Raw genomic sequence first — 11,042 nt, forward strand, 5'->3', positions numbered from 1 at the left:
TGAATATTGAAGTTGCCACCCCTTTACTTTTCATATTTAGGACGGAAAGAATGTTCGTGGCGAATTTCACGTTTGTGCGGTACAGATGTGTGTTATAAGCTGCATTACATAGGGGTTCACTTACTTTGGCGCTTAGAATTGAATAATCAAGTTGTGACCCCTGTACTTTTCTTATCTATAACCTAAAGAATGGTTGTGGTAAATTTCAAGTTTGCATGACTTTATAAGGGAAGTTAGAAAACAAGTGTCGAGTCAGTGTGTGAGTGAGTAAGTGAGTGAGTGTGTCAGACAGTTAGTGAGTCAGTCAGTCACTGAGGGCTTCCGCCTTTATATATAGAGAGATTTTCCTGTCACTGATTTGTATTTCGATATTATAAGTCTGCACTGTTTATTTTTCTTCTGCCTTGTTAACAATCCAATAAAATGAGTTTAACAAAAAAAGGGGTTCCAAACCCCGCAGTCATACCAGCCCCCCACCCCTGTAGTATGCCCCCCCCCCGAATTCTTAGCTCCCATGTACTATTCACACACTCCATCACAGCTTCAATATACTGTCTTCTCTCCCCTTATCACAGCTCCCATGTACTTTCCTCCCACCAGTCATCATAGTCCGCTCCCCAGAGTCCTCAACGCTCCCCAGAGTTTTTCCAGCCTGCTATTAGCTCCACCCATGAGGAGCAGTGCTAATCTGGATTTCACAATTCTGACAAAAATTAGAATCGTACTTCAGCAAAGTGAGGATTAATCAAAATAAATTGATTAATTACCCAGCCCTATTTATTGCCTTCCCATTCATAGTATTGTCTAGCATAAAACTCAAATGGGGTGGAGCTAATGTAAATTTCCAACAAAATAGACATTTCTGTGATATTTTGTGGATTTTCTTTAGTGGCCACACCCAATCCACCCAATCTACCCAGAGAAAACACAAGTAAAGGTGCATTTAGACACAAAGCTGATGGCTCAAAAGACGGCTTTGAGCAAATTTTTAGTGATAATTGTTGTGTAAATGGGCCTTAAGTTTGTTTTCGACACATCAGTGCCCTATGTTTGCCGTATATGTTGCAAAATCTCCAACAAATACAAATTCACACAACAAAAGAGTATCCTATTGGCATCCATTCAGCTGATACAGTATATGGCAGCATACGTTTTTCTCAATACAGAATAGTGTAGTAGACAATGCTACTCTATAGAGTTGGCCTTGATCAAATTCAAAGATTAGACCTCGTAGCTGCAAGGCAACAGTGCTGTTACAGACTACAACGATCAGCCATAACATTATTACAGCTGACTGTAATATTGTCTTAAGTCCCCTTTCATGTCACCAAAACAGCTCTGATCCACTGGGGCATTGTTAGGTTGTACAGCTGGTACCTGTTCTAAGGATTTCCAGGAGCACACCTTCACAGGTGTGGTATAATTAAACTGGCTTCGTGTGGAGTTTCTCCAACCAGCCAGTCACCACAGGTCTGGTACATATAAAGATCATCCCTCTGGCTGGTGTCCTCATTGCCCCCGATGTTTGTATTCAAGCATGTAGTTCTGTAGGTGTGGACAGTGATGTGGGGTGTGTCTGTACAGGGTGCTGGACATGTGGTGTGATCAGTCCTGTTCTGTTTTGGGACAAAAGGTTTCAATAATGACTTATTACAATAATGACACCAAAGGGACAAAAGGTTTCAATAATGACTTATGAAAAACCCTGTGTACCCTCCATGTAGCTTGCAAATCAAGTTCATAAGCAAGCGGGTTTACTACCCACGTGATGACAAAGGGACCCACGTAACGCGGCACCAGTTTCAAAGATGGAACATTCAATTTGAGATTTCTAGAAGACAAATATACCTTCTGTCCAATCCTGTAAGGTTCAGATACTGACAGACTCCTCCCACTATGCAACTGCATACGAGCCCCCGTTGCTTCCAGGTTCTTCTGTACTTTTTTCCATATCCCCTGCAGCGCATCTGTGGTGACATCAGCTGCAGGACAGGCAGACGGAGGTGAAATAGCTGTAAGGAAGCAAGGATGCTGACCATATACGCAAAGGAATGGAGATACCCCAGTGGAAGAACAAGTACGGTTATTTAGCGCAAACTCTGCCAACGGCAGGAACTCTGCCCACTAATGAGCCTTTTCGCTAGCAAACAACCATAAATATTGCACTAAATCCTGGTTCTTCTGCTCAGTCTGACCATTAGTTTGCGAGTGGAATGCTGACGAGAAGGAAAGTGACGTTCCCTGGTTTCTACAGAAGGCTCGCCAAAATTGCGCAAAAAACTGAACCCAGCGATCAGATACAATGTTCTCGGGAACCCCATGTAGACGAATGATTTCTTTTACAAAAATCTTGGAAAATTCTATCGCAGAAGGTAGCTTCTTTAACGCCACGAAATGTGCCATCCTTGAGAAACGGTCTACAACAACTAGGATAGTGGTGAACTTCTGAGACTCAGGTAGATCGGTGATAAAATCTACCGATAAATGCGACCACGGAGAAGATACCGGTAACGGTCTCAGAGGCCCCTCCGGATGACGCCATCGACTTTTACTGCGCATCCCTTAACAAAGTCACAGATCTCCCGAGACATGCCTGGCCACCAGTAGTGTCTAGTACAAAGATCCAGAGCCCCCTGAACCCCCGGATGGCCTGCAAGAAGAGATGAGTAAAACTCTTCAATGATTCTGAGACGCAAGGTCTCTGGCACAAACCATCTGCCCTCCGGCACCCCCGAGGGAGTGTCCTGCTGACAATTTTGTAGATGAGGAACGAGATCAGATTCTACAGCTGCCACCACCCCAGGTGCCAAGATATTCTCAGGAGCCACTGTCTCACTTTCCGGCGAACCGAAACTCCGTGAGAGGGCGTCTGCCTTCATGTTCTTCTCCCTAGGAATATATGTAATGATTAGGTTAAACCTGGCGAAAAACAACGCCCACCTAGCCTGACGAGCTGTGAGTCTCTTAGCATTGGTGAGATATACCAAGTTTTTATGATCAGTATACATGGTAATGGGATGCCTTCCCCCCTCAGGATGGTGACACCACTTTTCTCGAGACCACTTAATCGCCAAGAACTCACGATTACCCACGTCGTAGTTACGTTCTGCCGAACTGAACTTCCCTGAGAAGAACTCACATGGACTATACCCAGGTCTCCTGCTGACTTCCTGAGACAATACAGCCCCCGCCCCCACCTCAAATACATTGACCTCAATGAAGAATGGTCGCCGCGCGTCAGGCTGTACTAGCATCGGGCCAGCAGTAAACGCTGTTTTGAGATGACTAAAAGCCTCTAGGGTCTCAGGCGACCATCTTACCAAGTCGGCACCCTTCTTGGTAAGATCGGTCTGGGGTTGAGCAATAACAGAATAATTCTTAATGAATCTACAGTAGAAATTTGCAAAACCTAAAAACTGCTGGAGAGCTTTCAGGTTATCTGGTCTGACCCATTGGGAGATTGCTGCCACTTTATCAGACTCCATTTGAATCTCCATGGGTGAAATCACATAACCAAGGAAAGACACTTGTTTAGTACCAAAAACGCATTTCTCCAACTTGACAAAAAGTTGGTACTCACGCAAACGGGTCAGGACCAACCTCAGGTGCCGCACATGTGAATCCCAGTCTGGGGACTACACCACAATGTTGTCTAGATATATGACCAAAAATACCCCCAGGAAGTCCGCGTTCATAAATCCCTGGAACACAGCGGGGGCATTACAAAGTCCGAAGGGCATGACTAGACATTCAAAATGTCAGAACGAGGTGTTGAACGTGGTCTTCTACTCATCTCCCTTTCGGATGCGAAATAAATTGTAAGCCCCCCTTAAGTCCAATTTGGAAAACTAGTGGGCCCCTACCACCTGATTTAATAAATCAGGAATCAGGGGCAAGGAACACTATTTCTTCACTGTAATTTTATTCAAAGCCCGATAATCCAAATCAATACCACAGTCCCACTCCCTATGGGGAGGCAAAGTCTCAGACAGTTTCTTGGAAAATACGTCATGAAAATCAGACAAATACTCAGAAATAAGTATGGTATCTCCTAAACACATGGATATAGTAGCTAAGTGACTATGACAGGACAACCCCCAATGCATCAATTCCCGAGTGGACCAATCAAATTAGGGATTGTGCGGTGCCAACCAGGGCATGCTAAGCACTACATCAACAGATATCCTTTGCATTACCAAGAATGACAGATTCTCAGAATGGAGAACAACCACAGTGAACTGTAACATGGGAGTCCTACATTGTACACCCCCTGCAGACAGAGGGGTAGAAGCAATACTAGTGAAGCGAATGGGAATCTTTAACGCAGAGAATTCAGTCATCAGAGGTCTGACAAAACTTAAACTAATCAAATTGGCGGCAGCACCCGAATCAATAAAAGCTTGACCGGTCCAAGTGAAATTCCAGAAGCCAATCTGACAAGGCACCAACAACTTAGGGAGTACCTGTGATCCTAGGCGATCCTCCCAAAGATCCCCTAGGATCTGAAGTTTTCCGCTGGTTCAGACTGATGTTGTAGACGCTTCTCAGGACAGGTTGCTACACGATGTCCGGCTTTCCCACAATAGAGACAGAGGGGATAAGTCATCTGGAACCATCGCCGTTGCTCGGGACTTAGCTGATCCACTTCCATAGGCTGGGCACCAGAAGTTGGCATGGGAGAAGGGGGAGCTGGTCTGCCAGATTCCCTAGCCTTACGGGCCTGACGTTCCTCTTTTCTGGATCTCAGCCTCCTGTCAGCTTGACCGCCAATTCCATCGCATCATTGAGTGTCACGGGAGCGGGATGAGAAATGAGTAGATCCTTAACAGCGTCAGAAAGACCCAGCAAGAACACATCTTTAAGGGCGCTATCATTCCAAGAGGTTTCACCTGCATACAGTCTAAATTATAGCAATAGTCCTCTACCCACTGCTGCCCCTGATGTAGAGACATGAGATGAGATACCGCCAACCCCGCATGGTCCTGCTCTTCAAAAATACCTCCAAGTTCCTGAAAAAACAAATCAATGGACTGCAGGCAAGCCAAACTCTCGGGCAAGGAGTAGGCCCATGTTTGGGGTGGACCTTGAAGTAAGGACATAATCAATCCAGCTTTCTGGGCTTCTGAGCCGGAGGAGCGGGGCCGCATCCGAAAATACAATCTACATGCCTGCTGAAAAACTTGCTCCTCTCCCCAGAAAATACCTCAGGAAGAGGACACTTGGGCTCGGGAATAGAAGGGGCGGTAGAAACATCCACTAACTCCCGCTGCTCCTGGGACACCATATGACTGGACTGGTCTTTGATCATGATCACTAAATCCTGCAACTGACTTGCGGAGGGAACTCATGGCCTCCATTGGAGAGCAATTTTAAGGGCCAGTTATTATGTTATGGTATACTACCCTTGATACGCCAGCCCGGGTGCCCTAGATCTCACCCATAACCCGGGTCCCTGCCTGCTTGCCTCCACTCCTGGCTAACCCCAGGCGGGCAACTGGGCGGCGGTCCCTACTCTCACTAGGGACCGAAAAGGGACGCTGGCGTACCTGGATAGAAAGGGTAGAATATCGACAGAAAAGGCAGATGTAAATAACCAACACAAACAATACTAAGCAGAACTGAAGCAGATGGAAAAACCTGGTGGATAATAGCAAAGTTTAGCAGACAAGATGACTGAGGCAGGAGACCAACATAGGCAGACTAGCTAGCACACTGAGAGAAACCAATGACCGACCTTTAAACAATAGCCTCTGCCCAGGGGCAGAGAGAAGGAGACAGCCAACTCCCAACAGAACATAATAAAAGGGAGCTCGTGCACGGCAGCTGCACTCACAGGTGCACGCGCGCACGGTGCTGCGCGCCACCAGCGCCACGCCGCCCACTCCGGCAAGGCACCCGCGTCCCCGGCAGCCGGACAACAAGCCAGGGGGATGCGCCAATCTGGTTATGTGTGCATGTTTTAGTCATCAGTTCTGTCCTTATGTTATATCTGCCTGTCAGTCCATTTCCAGTTCACTGTCACTTGGTGTTCCATGTGTGCATTCGTGTAGGATCACAGGTTACACAGCCAGTGCGTCTTGTGTAGACGTGACAGGCATGGGCTCCACAAGACCTCTGTAAGTGGCCTATGGTATCTGCACCAGCAGCAAATTTGTTAAGTCCAGTGAGTTACTTGGTGTGACCTTCAAGGATCAGACTTGTTTATCCAGCACACTCCATAGATGTTCAATCAGTTTAAGATCTGGGGAATTTGGAGGGTAAGTCAACACTTTGGAAATGTTGTCATGTTCCTCATCCTCATCCACTGCTATGAAGGGAGTACTTGATTTCTGGCATTCATGTGGATGATGCTATGACATGCACCTACATAGACATTGTTTAGGTGTTCTAGCAGAACATTGCCCAGAGCATCACATGGCCTCCTGTGGCTTCTCTCCTTTCCATAGAGCATCCCGGTGCCATCTCTTCCCCAGGCAATTGACGGACACGCATGCGGCTGTTCACATGATATAAAAGCTCCATGGTCCATAGCTCCATAGTCCTGTTCTCTAGCTCAATGACCATTGTAGATACTTTTGATTGTGGACAGGGGTCAGCATGGGCAAGCATACTAACTGGTCAGCAGTTTCACAGCCCTATACACAGTGCACTATGATGCCCTGTGTGAATTACATCTTTCTATCTTCTCCAGCAGGAACTTTTTCAGCAGTTTGTGGTCTAGTAACTCTCCTGTGAGGTAAGGAGGGTGAGGTAACTGCTCGCTATTGTGCGCAAATTGCGAGGATGTTCTGTTTAATCTAAAGATATGTCACTTTAAGTGGGCAGTCTATAGTGAGCGCGCATGATGAGGATGAGTGAAACAGCGCTGAAGACTGTATAAGCTGAAAAAAACTTGGAGCGAGAACAGATTGTTCCCCCACGAGGTATTATTTAACACATTTTTGTCCTACAAACTGCCAGACTATCGCAAACTGTATCCACAATTACCTACCATCTCTTATGCTATACCGATACTGTGCAAAGTGATATGACGCTCCGGCTGCAACATTAACCCTTTGCAATCCAATTTTAGATTCAAGGTTTCCTAGGGGGCTTTATCTTTCTGCCATTATACAATGGCGCCATCTGCTGGCTAGAACCAGTACTGTGGTATGGACATGACGGAGAGGCCACCGACAACAGAGCGGCCAGTAATATACAGTAAGAATACCCTGCCGGACGTCTTCCGATATTGGAGCTGTACAGCCTTCAATCAGAATGTCTGAAGACGTCAGACAGAGGATTGGAAAGGGTTAACCTATAGTAAGAGACTGCCTTATTGATGTTGCCATTCTCCAATTATGACAGTAAAATTCCAGAGATGTGGTCTTCCATTGATATATTCCGCAAATTACAAAAACATTGCCTAGGCTGCACCCCTGGGCTGCGGAACTATAGAGCTATTATGTACTACCCTATGGACTCAGGCCTCAGACGCTTCCTATCCACTGAACCAGCCAATGCGTTCCCTGCAGGGGATGTGCTAGGCCTGTCCATGCCAAGCCTAGCAGAAGAAGCCCTACGTCTGGAGCCTCTGAGGACAGACCTCTTGGACCTGCTCTGAATTTTACAATTGGACCAACCAAAGTAGCTTCACTTTCCACACCCATCAATGAGCCTTGGGCAGCCATGACCCTGTCACCGGTTTACCAGTTGGACCCCTGTTGGTAGGTACTAATCACTACATACCAGGAAGACCCCACAAGGCTCGACATTTTGGAGATGTCAGTTGTCTAGACATCACAATTTTGACCCTGTCAATTTCTCATATCCTTCCAACATATCAACCTCAATAACTGTTTTCTTGCTGCCTATGGTAGGCGCTGTTTATACTAGATAAGAAATGGTATTTAGTTCACCAGTAGTGATGAGCGAGCATACTCGCTAAGTGCTATTGCTCGAGCGAGCATTGCCCTTAGCGAGTACCTGCCCGCTCGAGAGAAAAGATTTGGGTGCCGGCGGTGGGCAGGGAGCGGCGGGGTAGAGCGGGGAGGAACAGAGGGGAGATCTCTCTCCCCCTCTCTCCCCCCCGCTCCCCCCTGCTGACTGCCGCAACTCACCGCTCCCCAGCGCCGGCACCCGAACCTTTCCTCTCGAGCAGGCAGGTACTCACTAAGGGCAGTGCTCGCTCGAGCAATAGCCCTTAGCGAGTATGCTCGCTCATCTCTATTCACCAGTCATTGGTTTTAATGTCATGCCTGATCAGTGTCTAAGGTGATACTATTTGAGTACCATTATGGCTGTACTATTCTCAAATACTTCAGAACAGGGCTCTATATGTACCCACGGATTTGGACTTGGCCCTCTATAATATGAACAGTCCCTTATCTGAATGTACTGCAGATAATCTGTGCCTTTGCTGCTATGCCTGGTATGTGAGCACTAGATGGCGCTCTTGTAATTCTTCTCGGGATAAGAGCTGTACGCTGTAGCTTTTGCTTTATTTTCAGGCAACTATTCTGATTAATTATGTGTTTATGTGCTGCGACTATCCACGGTGAAGTATTATTTTTATTTGTAAAAGGTGCTCATGTGGGACATTACCTGAGCGGCGCATTAGAGATTTGCATTTAAATACAGTATTTATCAACCATACAATCTGACGGAATTGGTTTAACAAATCCTACCGTTGTGGGGGTTTCATTTTCAAAGATTCTGTAATTACATCCCTCAATGGACACAAACAAACCAGCATCAGAAATATTTCCACTTATGTTATGTACAACTTGACACTAGATTAATGATTCTGATTAACGGAGATGTGACGACAAGACATTTTATTTAATGCTGTGTTAGCACGCTCATTTACTGATTATTTCTCCTTAAAATAGAAAAAAATAATGCTAATTTATAATTCCCGTTGTTCTCTAGTGCGAAGTGTTTTAATATTCTAGTCCATGATTCCGGAATTGCCTCTATTACAGATAACAGATATAAAGCGACAACCACTAATGGCAGCCATAACAGTATCTATATACTCATGGTCACCAAGCTCCCCCAACACCCTGAATTCCATATATAAAGATTTCCATCATGTCCTCCTCTCTCTTCTCTCCTCCTGTAACATATATAAAGATTTCCATCATGCCCCCTCTCCCTTCTCTCATGTAACATATATAAAGGCTTCCATCATGCCCTCCTCTCTCTTCTCCCCCCTGTAACATATATAAAGGATTCTATCATGGACCCCCTCTCCCTTATCTCCCCCTGTAAACTATATAAAGGTTTCCATCATGCCCTCCTCTCTCTTCTCTCCTCCAGTAACATATATAAAGGTTTCCATCATGTCTCCCCTCTCCCTTCTCTTCCCCTGTAACATATATAAAGGTTTTCATCATTCCCTCCTCTCCCTTCTCTCCTCCAGTAACATATAGAAAGGTTTCCATCATGTTCCCCTCCTCTCCCTTCTGTCCTCCTGTAACATATAGAAAGGTTTCCATCATGTCTCCCTCTCCCTTCTCTCCTCCTGTAACATATATAAAGGTTTCCATCATGTCCCCCTCTCCCTTCTCTCCTCCTGTAACATATATAAAGGTTTCCATCATGTCCTCCTCTTCCTTCTGTCCTCCTGTAACATATAGAAAGGTTTCCATCATGTCTCCCCTCTCCCTTCTCTTCCCCTGTAACATATATAAAGGTTTCCATCATGTTCTCCTCTCTCTTCTCCCCCAAGTAACATATATAAAGGTTTCCATCATGTCTCTCATCTCCCTTCTCTCCTCCTGTAGCATATATAAAGGTTCCATCATGCTCCCTCTCTCTCTTCTTCCTCCTGCAACATCTATAAAAGTTTCCATCATGTCCCCCTCTCGCTTCTTTCCTCCTGTAACATATATAAAGGATTCTATCTTGGACCCCCTCTCCCTTCTCTCCCCCTGTAACCTATATAAGGGTTTCCATCATGTCCCTCCTCTCCCTTCTCACCCTGTAACATATATAAAGGTTCCATCAAGTCCTGCTCATCCTTCTTCCCTCCAGTAACATATATAAAGGTTCCATCATGTCTATCCTCTCTCTTCTACCCCTGTAACATATATAAAGGTTCCATCATGGCCTCCTCTCCCCTCTGCTGTAACATATACAGTTAGGGCCAGAAATATTTGGACAGTGACACAAGTTTTGTTATTTTAGCTGTTTACAAAAACATGTTCAGAAATACAATTTTATATATAATATGGGCTGAAAGTGCACACTCCCAGCTGCAATATGAGAGTTTCCACATCCAAATCGGAGAAAGGGTTTAGGAATCATACCTCTGTAATGCATAGCCTCCTCTTTTTCAAGGGACCAAAAGTAATTGGACAATGGAATCTAAGGGCTGCAATTAACTCAGAAGGCGTCTCCCTCGTTAACCTGTAATCAATTAAGTAGTTAAAAGGTCTGGGGTTGATTCCAGGTGTGTGGGTTTGCATTTGGAAGCTGTTGCTGTGACCAGACAACATGCGGTCAAAGGAACTCTCAATTGAGGTGAAGCAGAACATCCTGAGGCTGAAAAAAAAGAAAAAATCCATCAGAGAGATAGCAGACATGCTTGGAGTAGCAAAATCAACAGTCGGGTACATTCTGAGAAAAAAGGAATTCACTGGTGAGCTTGGGAACTCAAAAAGGCCTGGGCGTCCACGGAAGACAACGGTGGTGGATGATCGCCGCATACTTTCTTTGGTGAAGAAGAACCCGTTCACAACATCAACTGAAGTCCAGAACACTCTCAGGGAAGTAGGTGTATCTGTCTCTAAGTCAACAGTAAAGAGAAGACTCCATGAAAGTAAATACAAAGGGTTCACATCTAGATGCAAACCATTCATCAATTCCAAAAATAGACAGGCCAGAGTTAAATTTGCCAAAAAACACCTCAAGAAGCCAGCCCAGTTCTGGAAAAGTATTCTATGGACAGATGAGACAAAGATCAACCTGTACCAGAATGATGGGAAGAAAAAAGTTTGGAGAAGAAAGGGAACGGCACATGATCCAAGGCACACCACATCCTCTGTAAAACATGGTGG

The sequence above is a fragment of the Eleutherodactylus coqui genome, chromosome 2 (assembly GCF_035609145.1).
Source record: "Eleutherodactylus coqui strain aEleCoq1 chromosome 2, aEleCoq1.hap1, whole genome shotgun sequence".
NCBI classification, from domain to species: Eukaryota; Metazoa; Chordata; class Amphibia; order Anura; family Eleutherodactylidae; genus Eleutherodactylus; species Eleutherodactylus coqui.